The 13371-nt window shown below is 33.2% G+C and overlaps 1 long non-coding RNA gene across 2 annotated transcripts; it reads left to right on the forward strand.

Moving 5' to 3' along the window:
• The first annotated feature begins 995 nt into the window (after window positions 1-995).
• On the forward strand, window positions 996-6188 carry LOC112802462 (uncharacterized). Of its 2 annotated transcripts, XR_011862713.1 has the most exons (3): window positions 996-1383; window positions 1531-1689; window positions 4778-6188. It is a non-coding gene; the product is annotated as an uncharacterized lncRNA (long non-coding RNA). The 2 variants fall into 2 exon arrangements; XR_003202409.3 differs by lacking the exon at window positions 996-1383 and having other exon boundaries at window positions 1431-1689.
• The last annotated feature ends 7183 nt before the right edge of the window (window positions 6189-13371 follow it).

Here is a 13371-nt window from a genome sequence, read left to right on the forward strand (position 1 = left end):
TATTTTGCTTTTTTCTTTTGTTATTCTTTTTTCCTTGTCTTACTTTTCTTCACATTTTTTCTTTTTTCTTTTTTTTTAGTCCAGTTATTTATTGTTACTGTCACATACATAATATAATTTTTTTAATTGAACATTGCTCATCCCCTTCATTGTTCTTATAATATGTACTCCTATTTTTTTTCTTCTTTTTATTTTCTTTTTTTACTTATATTTTTTAGATTTAATGATATTTATACATAATTTCTTTGTTATTCTTACATTATTTGTATTAGGTTAAATTTCAAAGGAAAAAATAGATAAAAAAATAGTAGCATTTTAAAAAGTAAGGAATGTAGCACTTTTGAATAATACATTTCAGTGAAGGTAAGGATAGTAATCCTAAATTTTGAACTATAAATTCTAAATCCTAAACTGTAACCAACTCCGAATCCTAAATTCTAAATTCTAAGTCCAAGAATCTAGATTCTAAATCTAAATCATTGATATAAAATATAATAAATTAAGAGTTAAAATTTATTTAATTAACAAAAAATTTATCACTCTTACTTAATAAAAAATATTTAAGATGAACCAAGAATTGATTACATAATACTTATTTACCAATTATTTTTTTTATATAGCGATTTTAGTTGACTAAAACCTATTACAAAATCTAAAATAAAATACTATAATAATTTGTTATTTTCTTTTACCGTGTAAATAGGTAGCTTTCATTCATGAATAGGATCCATGAGATACAACAAAGATAAATTACAGATATTGTTTGGTGCTTCTTCTAACCATACTTAATTTGGATTGGTAAGATCAGCTATATGAACTAATTCATGAGCTACCATATTATCACTTTTCATATCTTAGAGAAAATACTAATTGTAGACTATCAACTAAAAAAGAGCCAAAATAATAACTACATAATTTTTTACTCTTCAAATTATGAATTACCTCGGCACAATCACTTTCTAAAATAATGTCAAAGAAATATCATTTCTAGGCTTTTTGGAGGACCACCAGGTAGACTTTGGCTTCAGCTTCATGGGTTTGGAGGGGATAAGATTCCTTCCATGTGGCTACCATCAAGATAACACCATCTGAGTCACAAGCCGCTACTCCAATCCTATTATTTTTCCATCAATGCATGAAGCATCCACATTCAATTTCACCGTATGGGTTGGTGGAAAAATCCATTTCCTCAAGCTATTCTCTCCAAGGACAACGAATCAGATGGATGGTTTAGATAAGCATTGCACATCAAGTTTTGTCCTAAAAAACGAGTTTGTGTATCGCTTTCCAAAGACCAAGAAGGCTTGGGCACAAAATTCCTTGTCTATTGGGATCTAAATCACTCAATAATTGTTCAATCCAATTTGTGGCGTCTTCTCTCAGGTTCTCTGAGGTTCTGATTCCTAGAGGGCTCTGGAACTAGAAGCATCGAGCAAAATTGGCGTTCTTGAAAATATGAGTCCTTGTTTCTTTTTTTTTTTTTTTGTATCTTGGACACATTTAGTCACAGTTGATGCCTTTTCTTTGTAGGTTGCGCTTCATTGAGAGGGATTTATTCAAAATTCTCCCTGTACAATTTAAAACTCTTGGGTGTGCCTTTGCCTTCCACAGCCTTTTCCAATTCGATTCTTCAGGATTCGGGCATGTACTGCTTCTGTTTTGGAGTTTTCCCATCTTGGAGAATCTATGGTATGTATCTCCGAACTTGAATTTTCTGTTCTTTGTAAATTTCCAGTAAAATTGGTCTGTTTGGATTGCTACTGGTAGAGAAATTTTGAGAATTTGTGAATCTTCGAAAGCCAAAAAATTTGTTCTGGTGGTATATTCATCCTACATTTTCTCATCCTCATCCATAAGGTCACGCACTACTGCAACATCCCTTAGATTCGAAATCGGACTTCATAGCTTATGTTTGTTCTAGTCTAGGAGCCAAGGAGATTCTCAAACTCTCACTGATTTGACATCAATTTTTCAGAGCCCTCCCATTTATAGCACTTCTTTTGCTTTTAGGATGCTCCTCCAAGTATAACTGACCTTGCCTTAATCATTCTAGCAGCTAAAGATTCTACATTTTTCATGAGTTGCCACCCTTGTTTTGTAAGAAGGGCCAAATTAAAGGCTTCAAAGTCTCTAAAAGCCAATCCCCTTCTCTCCTGTTTGTGCATAACTTGTCCCAATTAACCCAGTGCATCTTTCTCTCACCGTTCTTGCTCCTCTAGTAGAACTTTCTGATAATGGATTTTAAATGATGACATAATTCAATATGTATTTGAAAATGCCGTATGATGTAGGTAGGAATAGCCTGAGCTACTGCTTTAATCAAAGTCTCATTTCCTACTCTTGATAGGCAGTTTTCTTTCCAGCCCTTTAGCTTCTTCCAAACTCTCTCTTGAATAAAATCAAAGACCTCTTCCTTAGATCTTCCCTCTAGCGTAAGTAGTCCAAAGTACTTTGAGTGTTGACTCACTGCCTTTATTCCCATCCAATTTTAGATCAGTATTTGTCTATTAATTGATACGTTTTGGCTGAATGAGATCTTTGATTTATCAAGATTGATCCTTTGGCCTAAAGCATTTTGGTAGAGGATCAATATCTTTTTAATTCTGATTATGACAAACATATATGGGGATAATGAGTCTCTCTGTCTGAGGCCTCTGGTTGGGTTGAAAGCTCTACTTGGGATTCTATTCACTAGGATCGAAAAATATATTGTCAAAATACATCTCAAGACCAGGTCCAACAACTTATCCGAAAACCCCATCAATATCAATACCTCCTTTAAGAAGCCCCAGTCAATCTTGTCATATGCCTCTGCCATATCAAGCTTGATCCCCACATACCCCTTCTTTTTAGAAGTTTTCTTTTTCATAAAGTAGAAGATTTCATAAACCACCAATCCATTACCAATTATCAACCTATTTTGGACAAAAGAACTTTGAAACTCTCCTATAATCTCAGGTAAAATTTGTTTAAGTCTGTTAGCTATGGTCTTTGTTACAAGCTTAAAAATAACATTGCATAAAGATACAGGTCTAAAATCTCTAGTGTGCATGGGATGCTTTACTTTTGGGATCATACAAATGTGGGTAGAATTAAGGGGTGATGGTTCGGCACCAATATCCAAGATATTTAAAACTGATTGTGATACCTCTTTACCTAGTACCTACTATCTTCAACATTTTTTGGTAGAATAATGCTGGCATGCCATAGGAATGGGTGCTTTTGTGGGGTGCATCTACTTTAGCGCTTGTATCACCTCCTCTATAAACTCTTGTTGTAGAATCTGCCTCTTTTCTTCATCAATTTTGCCTTCACTGTACTTGTAGCCTGTTACATGTCTTGAATTCCTTTTGACTCAGAGATCTTTAAAAAAACTCACTGTAACCTCTTATATCTTATCCTTCTCTTCAAAAGTGATCTCTGCATCATTCTTAATTTGCTTAATTCAGTTTCTTGCCTTCCTCTGAGACGCCTTCTGGTAAAAGAACTTTGCCTTTTTGACTCTGTATTTGAGCCAACTAACCCTTGATTTCTGAGCCCACCATATTTCTTCCAATTTATTAGCCTCATCCAATTCTGTTTCTATTTCTTTTATCTTCCTAATGGTTTCTTCATCTTGTTTGACCATGTTTAGGTGATAGAGAGTGTTCTGCAGTCTTCTGATATTCTTGGAGATATCTCCAAAATGATTTTCACCTCAAGTATCTAATTTTTTCTACAATAAGCCACTTTATTCTGTATTGAATCTGATCTGTCCTTCCATGCTTCTGCAACAATTTTTTCGCATTCCTCATTTTTTAACTAGGTTTCTTCGAAGCTGAATCTCTACCTTCCTACTTTACTTTTTCTCTCCCATCAAGTTCACAAGATTGGAGTATGGTCTGATTTGTATTTGCAAAGGTATTGTACGACGATCTTCGGAAAAGCTTCTTTCCCATCCATTGATGTCAAGACCCGGTATAACCTTTCTTGGATGTTATTTTCTCCCACCGTCCCATTAATCCATGTGAAGGAGTATCTAACGAATCCTAAATCGAAAAGTTCATTTGTTTGAATTGCGTCTCTGAAGCCTTGGACTTGAGAGTAATTGACCAGACTCCCACCAATTTTTTCTGTTTGTCCCAAAATTTGATTAAAATCTCCAAAGACAATCCGTGGCTTATCCATATTCCTCCTCAATGAGTTTAAGAAATTCCAACTCAATTTTTTGTTCTTATTTTCTAGGCAACATAGAAATCTGTTGCACTCCAACTTTGTTGTATATACCTTCATGTCCACATGGTTAATGGACATTGAATGGATCATCACTTTAACTGAATTGTCTCAGAGGACAGCAAGCCCTCCTGATCATTGTCTTCTTTCTCCTTTGCAATCAACCCTAATATTTGCTAGACCTCCCTTGTACCTTAGCCTCATCATTTCATCTTCCTTTCTCCTTGTTTTCATAAGGAAAATAAGGTTGGGTCCTTGTTGTTTAATGAGCTTTGTCAAAGCTTGAACTGTCCATGGGTTCCTAAACCCACATCAGTTCCAACTTATTATCCTCATGGTTCTTGGTAGGGCTGTCCAGCAGCCTCTCCTGTTGTAGAGTATTGTGGTGGGTTTGTTTCTTTATCTTGCACTCTTGTCTGTCAATCTCCATAACCATTGCGTCGACTACTTTTCTTTTAAGGATACTTTTCCTTCATTCTCCTTTTCTTCTCTTCTTGTTTTTGCTACTTCTCTTGCTTTCCTCTTCCATGTCTTCACCCCTTCTGTTTTCTGAATTTTTTGGCAGGTTTGTGCGGTCCTCATTGTGGAAAAGATGGTCGAATCGCGTCTCAGATGGTTTGGACATGTGAGAAGAAGACCGATAGAACATCCAGTCAGGAGGGTGGATGAGATGGAAGATGGACAAAGGGCGAAAGGCAGAGGAAGACCTAAGAAGACCATCCATGAGGTGGTCAGACGAGATCTACATGTAAACGGTCTCACTGTAGACATGATACATGACAGAGCACAATGGCGTCGTTTGATTCATGTAGCCGACCCCACTTAGTGGGACAAGGCTTTGTTGTTGTTGTTGTTGTTGTTGTTTGTGCGGTCCTCCAATGCCTTCTGTTCTTCTTTTGTTTCTTCCTGTGACTCATTTGTCCTTTCTCTTTCATTCTCCCCATCTTTTTCTTGCTTCTTCTCCAATGTTTCTTCTTTTTTTTCTCTTTCTTCTTTGTGATATCATCCTTATACCACTTATTCTGATCTCCCTTTTTGCTTCTGGATTCTTACTCCTGTCTCCCTTGTGGTTTCCCCTGCTGCCTCCTTCTAATATTACTATGTTTGTTAGCTCTGGTGTGTCCATTTTTCTGTTTTCTTTTTTTCCACTCCTAGTTTTCCATAACTGTGAGGCCCTCCAATCTCTCCAGCATCTTTTGCAGCAGCCTCTCTTGGGCGCGCTTTTTGTCTTCTGTTATTTCTTCCTTATTTTCTTCCTTTCCCTGTTTATTAGGGTTCACCAGCACCCCTAGGTGGTCCTCTTTCAGCCAGGCTCCCATATTCTTGGATTTATTGACCCCACCTCTTCATCTTTTAAGGCTTTCTTGCTATTATGCTCATCGTGTCCAATCAATCCACAATAGTAGCAAAAATTAGGGAGCCTTTCATACTTGAAATCTACCCATATCAGTTCGTTCTCTTTGCTTCTAATGTTTGTTCCTTTCATCAATGGTCTGTTTACATCTATGGTTATCGTAGCCTTTATAAACCTTGTTTGGTCCTTGATGTTTTGGTAAATCTCGTAGACCTGAACTTCCCCCAGACTTGAAGCTATCTTCCTTCCCAGTTTTGTGGACTTGCAATGTTCAGGCATGCCCCATAGTTGCATTTTTATGATTGCTCTATTGAGCCCTTTATCTGGTTGTCCATCCTTTATGTCTCATTTCTTCACTATTAACCAATAGTAATAGAAGAATCAAGGGCTCCCATTAAGCACCTGTTCCAGATCTACTTTTTTGGAGAATAAGAATTGGTAGATCTTAGGATTGAGTTCTACTATGCGCATTTCTTCTAGATTTCTCCATATATTCATCATTGCAAATTATATCCATGTTGTGTTGATGCTCTTATCTGAGGGTATTCTCCCTACTAAACTATTGTTACATCCCTGAACTCCCTCTATATTTTCATTATTAAATATGATTGGTGGTTCTTCATCTTCATGGTCTGGTTCATGGTTTGTTGCTACTGTTTCATTGTTTGTTGTCATTTTAGGACTCATTCGATTCAAAGTAGCACAATGGTGGGATAGATCACGATGTCATCGACTTTTTTAACTAATCAACAAAAATTCAAAAATTCAGAAGTAGAAAATGTAGATATACAATCGAAACATTCAAAGTTAACAATCACAATTAAAAAAAAAAGAGGAAGTAGTAACATACTCAACAACCACAATACATCAAGACCTAATACAACAGGAAACAACTCTAGCAATACTATTGATAGAGATTCTGGATTCATGTTAAGAAGAAATAAAAGATCAGAAAATAGCAATTAGAGGCATATTCCATGGCATATAGACAAACACGTTTTCGATCGAGCAAGCGAGCAAGGAGACTACGATCGTGCTCAAAAGGATCCTTCCCAATCTTCACTCCATCAGTCTCATCGAGGCCTAACATGAGCAGAAGTGACGCTGAGGTTGACGCCTTTGTGAAGGATAAGCGAGAAGAGCTTGGCTCTCCAGATTTAGCGATGAACTCTCGTGTAGTGACAGTAGCAACCGGCACCGAAGATCCTCGAATGAGTGACTGAGGGTTCTATCGCGTTTCTCTAATTTTGTTCAAGCCACCATTATTCATAATGGCGGTGTTCTCTTGGGACCGTGATGATGAGACGTGAACCGTGAAGTAGCAAGAAGAGGTGGTGATTTCGGGTGCAGGTATGTCCGAAAGAAAAGGTAGCTGATGAGCGCCGTTGAGAGGCGGGTGTGGATTGGACGTAATGGCACCGACGAGTGCATTTCTAAGAATTGCAGTGGCAAGACAGAGAGATGGCAATGCTCATATGGTGCCTCTTCTCTTCAACCATGAAAATGAGAAAAAGATGTTGAACCCTAGCCATGATTTAGACCTCCATTATGAGCCAACTCATAAAATAAAATTACTTTGTATATTTAGTGGGTCAATTTTTTTTACCAACAAAATTCTAGTGTTGAATTTAGTGGTAAGTATGATTTTGGTTCCTAAGGTTGAGAGCCAGAATCGAAATCGTCCCCGACGTAATTTTTTATTTAAAATCATCCTTAACGTTTTTTTTCGTATTAAAATTGTACTTTTAAATAAAATTTTTAATTTAATTCCTAAACTACCCCTATTTTAATAAAAAAATAAAATTTAAAAAAATAAAAAAACTCGTTTTGGGGGAAGGGGAAGGAAATGCGGGAGGGAGGGGAGGAGTCCATCGCCATAGCCGCCGCCACCATCCGACACCTGCATCGTCGCCGGTCCGCCTCCGAGCCGCTACCAGAACCACGACCAAAGGAAGACGTCGCCGCCTTTCCTTCATGCATGCTTCTGCCGCCACCGTGGAGTGCGTCGCCGGGAAGGGGAGCCCGAGCTACCGATCTACCCAACCGTGGAGTGTGTCGCCGCCGTTCATGCATGCTCCTGCCACCGCCGATCTACCCAGCCGCCGTCGCTTTGTCGCCCACAAGCTGTCGGTGGTCCTGCTTCACCTTCTGCATATGCTTCTTTGTGCTTTGAATTTCTGATTTAGCTTTGTGCTTCTCTGTTGATTTGGCTTTGTGCTTGAATTTTCTGCTTCTGCTTCTCTTTCTTGTTGAATTTTCTGCTTTGTGCTTGAGTTTTTGCTTCTGCTTCGCCATTGTTGAATTTGTGCTTCTGCTTCTCTTTCTTGTTGAATTTTCTGCTTTCTATTTCTGCTTGTGTTGATTTAGTTATTGGATTTGTTGAATTTGTGTTGATTTGTTGATTTGTTGTTTTCTGTTTCTGCTTGTGTTAAATTTGTGTTGATTTGTTGATTTTCTGTTGATGCTGTTATTCTTGGAGGTAGAGGTGGAGGTGGAGGTGGAGGTGGAGGTAAAGGTGTTGGTGTTGGTGTTGGTGCCGGTGTCGGTGCCAGTGCCGGTGCCGGTGTCGGTGTCGGTGCCAGTGCCATAAGTGATGAAGGGTATTTTTGTCCAGAAAAATTTAAAAGGACGATTTTAATACGAAAAAAAAATGTTAAGGATGATTTTAAATCAAAAATTACGTCAGGGACGGTTTTGATTCTGGCTCCCAACTTTAGGGACCAAAACCATACTTACCCCTTGAATTTATTATAGATAGTAAAATAGAAATAACATAATTAATTAAAAAAATAAGAATACAAAAATTACTAATTTAAAAATAACTATTAATTTTATTAATTGTAATTAAAATTTATATTTTTAACTAAAATTTACTTTTGTTTTTTTCATAATTTTGAAAATAAGATTGTGGTTAAGAAGAATGTAATGGAATAAATGAAAATGAGTCCAATAGTCCAATTTTTTAAATTTTCATTAATAAAATATAAATCAATCAAGTATAAATTCAATAATTTATACCCTTTTTTAATTTCATTAATAAATTATTTTCTTTTTTTTTCTAATTGATTAATTCTTCCTTGTTCAATTTCTTTCTCCTTAAAGAAAACATTGAAAACTCCGGAGTTTTGGATTTTTGACCAAAGATTTCGGCATTTAACACAAGTTTTGAGTGAACAACCAAACGTTAACTTCCCCAACCGAAACCGAAACCAACCACCAAACTCAAAATCCAGTGCTCGAAGAATCGATTGTTCAGCAGCACTCACAGTGAACAGTTCATTCAAAAATCGTTGAATTTCTTGTCAATTATTAATTAGGGCGTACGATTTCCCATTACCTCAATCCTCAAATACGGACGAAATCGATTAATAAGACCTTGAATCTTGAAAAACAGTTGAGAAGTAATACCCTCAATAATAGTATGAATGGGTTACGTTATTCTCATCTTCCTCACATACATATAACTGATAGCTGTATATTTATCATCTGCTAGGGTCAGAGCATATACTTCTGTAATTATAAAATTATTTAATTGGGAATTTGTATTATTACCTTATTATAATATTCAAGATATTAATTGGATTTTCCCCCTTTTAAAGCTTATTTCACGCACTAAATGAATTGATCGTTTTTTTTTTTTTGGTGACTAATTGATCAGAGCATTTTATGCAAATTAATTTTATATTCCATTTAAGAATTATGTTAGTGTACACCATAAAAGTTAATCATTAAACTAGTGATTTATATAGAATATCTTTTAAAATATAAAATATATATTAAAAATAAATTAAATATTATATATTTATATATAAATATATCAGAAATAATTTAATAATTAATTTTTTATATAGACATAATATTTTTGTCTATTTAAATATACAGAGATAAATAAGCACGACAAAAAATATACATATATAGAAAACACATTAAGAGTTTAGTAATTAATATTAACAATAATACTCTGCATCTAAGTAATTTCACTAATTAAGTCCAACTAAATGATTTAGAGTCATGCAGATTTTTAACGTAAACCTCTCCTTCTTCTTTTCTTTTTAACATAAATCTTCCCTTTTTTTTATTTTCCTATGTTTTTGTCTGATTATTATCTCTTTTTCTTTAGATTTTTGTTTTCTTCTTCGATTTTGTTGTATTCTCCTCTGATTTTATTCTCTTTAGATTTCGATCTACATTTTTTTTTTTGAAATCGAATAGCGTAATTAAAATGGTTTAGGTTTTGTGTGTTCCAAAACAATGAAAGATTTAAGTTCAAATAAGTTAAATGAGAGCAATTTGGATTATTCTTCTTAATCGAATTAAGTGGACGAGGTTTGGATCATTTTTAATTTTATCTAGTTTCATTGTTCAACAATTTTGAATTGAATAGAATGGAATAGAATCTAATACAATTGAATAAAATAATAATGAATAATTTTATTCTTCTTTGCTAAAATCAGTGTTGTTTATGAACACAATTTTCAATCCATTTGTTATTATACAATGATGTTGTTTTGATAATATTTCAGTTCATTCTTCAATAATTTTGAATTGAATAGAATCTAATGCAATTGAATAAAGTGATAATGAATAATTTCATTCTTCTTTACTAAAATCAGTGTTGTTTATGAATTTGAATTTGGATAGAATGCATTTTCTGAATTTATAAAATGCACAATTTTCGGTTCATTTGTTATTATACAATGGTGTTGTTATGATAATATTTTGGTTCATTCTTCAACAGTTACTTCTTTTGCAGTTGAACCTTTTAGATGGTAGATCAATGATTCGGTCAAACTCCAGCCTTTATCATGCACAGGATATGATGCACTATCATAGAAGTTTCGGTATTTAGTAAAATAAATTTGGGTTCACTCTTATGTTTTACTCATATAATGTTTTTGTCTTTGATAAAAACGAGGGTTAATTTCTAATATGTGTTATATTTTATTGAATAGTCACTTTTTGATTTTTCAAATTAACTTCTACAATTGTGTTGTAGTAAACAGTTTATGTATTTATTAAAATACATTTCGGTTCATTTGTGACTAAAATTCAGTTCATTTATGTTTTTGCTATTATTGAGATTTGATAAATATATTCAATCTATTCAATGTAAACCTAGATTTATTCAAATTGATATGATCTCAATACAGCTCAGATATTTCCAACAAATAAATAAATAAATTTTAAAAAATATTTTTAAATATATATATATATATTAACATTTATAATTCTTTACGAAATAGTGTTCAAAAAAATGTCAATAAAAATTCATTACAATTTAGAATATTGAACCTATTTACTTTCTATATCTCTAAATGAGAATCTACAAAAAAGACTTGAGAGGGCAGGCAGATGGCTGTGAAATTCTTATACTTTCAAATTCTTCAATGACTTTGTCTCTCAATTTATTTATCTTGTCTAAGAGAATGATTGGATCATATTTATACCTAAAAGCATCAACTTGTTCCTACAATTGAAAGAAATTTATTCATATGAACCGAAATAAATTAAGAAATAAACCTAAATAAACTAAGAAATGAATCGAAATAAATTAAGATATGAACTGAAATTACTTAAAGAATAAAAAAATTAGTCAATACTTAATAGCAGGATGAAGTAAACCTCAGTTAATTCACAAAAAAATCGAAATTAGTTCATATTTGAACAAGCAGTCAAAAATACTCAAGCATCAACAAAAACACATTGAATAATAGTGTTCAAAAAAATGTCAATAGAAATTCATTACAATTTAGAATATTGAACCTATTTACTTTCTATATCTCTAAATGAGAATCTACAAAAAAGACTTGAGAGGGCAGCAGATGGCTGTGAAATTCTTATGCTTTCAAATCCTTCAATGACTTTGTCTCTCAATTTATTTATCTTGTCTAAGAGAATGGTTGGACCATATTTATACCTAAAAGCATCAACTTGTTCCTACAATTGAAAGAAATTTATTCATATGAACCGAAATAAATTAAGAAATAAACCTAAATAAACTAAGAAATGAATCGAAATAAATTAAGATATGAACTGAAATTACTTAAAGAATAAAAAAATTAGTCAATACTTAATAGCAGGATGAAGTGAACCTCAGTTAATTCACAAAGAAATCGAAATTAGTTCATATTTGAACAAGCAGTCAAAAATACTCAATCATCAACAAAAACACATTGAATATATACAACTGACAAAAATCAGAGCTATAACTAACTAAACAAGCACGCATAAACAAGTTTAGCAAAGTGAAGCCAAACGAAATGAAATGAACCTCAATTAAACTTAAAAATGAATCGAAATTATTAAGGAATAAAAAATTTGGTCAATACTTAATAGCAGAATCAAGTGAACGTCAGTTAATTCACAAATGAACTGAAATTAGTTCAGATTTGAACAAGTAATCAAAAAGACTCAATCATCAACAAAAACACATCAAATTCATTTCTAGATCCAAATGAACCTCAATTAAACTAAAAAAAGAACCGAAATTACTTAAAGAATAAAATATCTGGTCAGTACTTATCAGCAGCATCAAGTGTACCTCAATTAACACACAAATAAACCGAAATTAGTTCAAATTTAAACAAGTAGTCAAAAGACTCAATCATCAAAAATACATCCAATTCATTTCTGGATCCAAATGAACCACAATTAAACTAAGAAATGAACCGAAATTACTTAAGGAATAAAAAATTTGGTCAGTACTTATCAGCAGCATCAAGTGAACCTCAATTAACATACAAATGAACTAAAATTAGTTCAGATTTAAACAGGAAGTCAAAAAGACTTAATCATCAATAAAAACACATCGAATTCATTTTTGGATCTAATGAACCTCAAATAAACTAAGAAATGAACCGAAGTTACTTAAGAAATAAAAAATTTGGTCAATACTTATCAGCAGCATCAAGTGAACCTCAATTAACACAAAAATGAACCGAAATTAGTTCAGATTTGAACAAACAATAAAAAAGACTCAATCATCAACAAAAACACATCCAATTCATTTCTAGATCCAAATGAATCTCAAGTAAACTAAGAAATAAACCAAAATTATTTATCAAAATCAATAAACTAATAACACAGTTTCGTTAGATGCACCAGTTACAGAGAAAAACAAGAAAAAATTGAATCAAAGAAACTCGTTCTACTAAATGAACGAACTTGATCCACTAAATTCTACACCGAACTAATAGAAATGCAAAAAATGCGAGAATGTGAAGGAGAAAACTGAACATAATGAACAAGTTAGTACCTTGAAGAATCTTTGTTATTTTTTTTTTCTGTGTTTTTTATTGATGATCTCAAATGCACTATCAGATTTTGCAGTAATTTTCGTAGAGAATTCAAAAGATTTTTGAGAGATTTTGAGAGAAATTTCAAATTTTTTTATTACAATTTTATGAACGATTTTTTATATTAGAGCGCGAAGAGACAAATAACGTTTTTTTGAAATTTTTTGTTATTATTAAAAAGGTATACACGCTCTTTTAATGAAAGTGGTTTTCATTATTATTAAACCTGTTTGGTTGGATTTAAATAGTAATAAGGTACCAAATCTAAAATATTAAATATGACAAAGATTTATAACTAAAGTGACGTATTCAATGTCACTTAATTCTCATCCTACATCCCATTCTTGAAGTCCAAAGAATTAGTCTATATATAATGGAAGTTGACTGGTTGGGGCTTCTCATTTTTTTATTTATTTATTTTCACCTTCCTAAGGAAGGAAGAAGGGTAGATGCATGAACCCACTGACCCTTCAAATAAGGCATATGCATATATAGTGACCAATCAACCCT

This window comes from Arachis hypogaea, chromosome 1, assembly GCF_003086295.3.
Source record: "Arachis hypogaea cultivar Tifrunner chromosome 1, arahy.Tifrunner.gnm2.J5K5, whole genome shotgun sequence".
Taxonomy (NCBI): domain Eukaryota; kingdom Viridiplantae; phylum Streptophyta; class Magnoliopsida; order Fabales; family Fabaceae; genus Arachis; species Arachis hypogaea.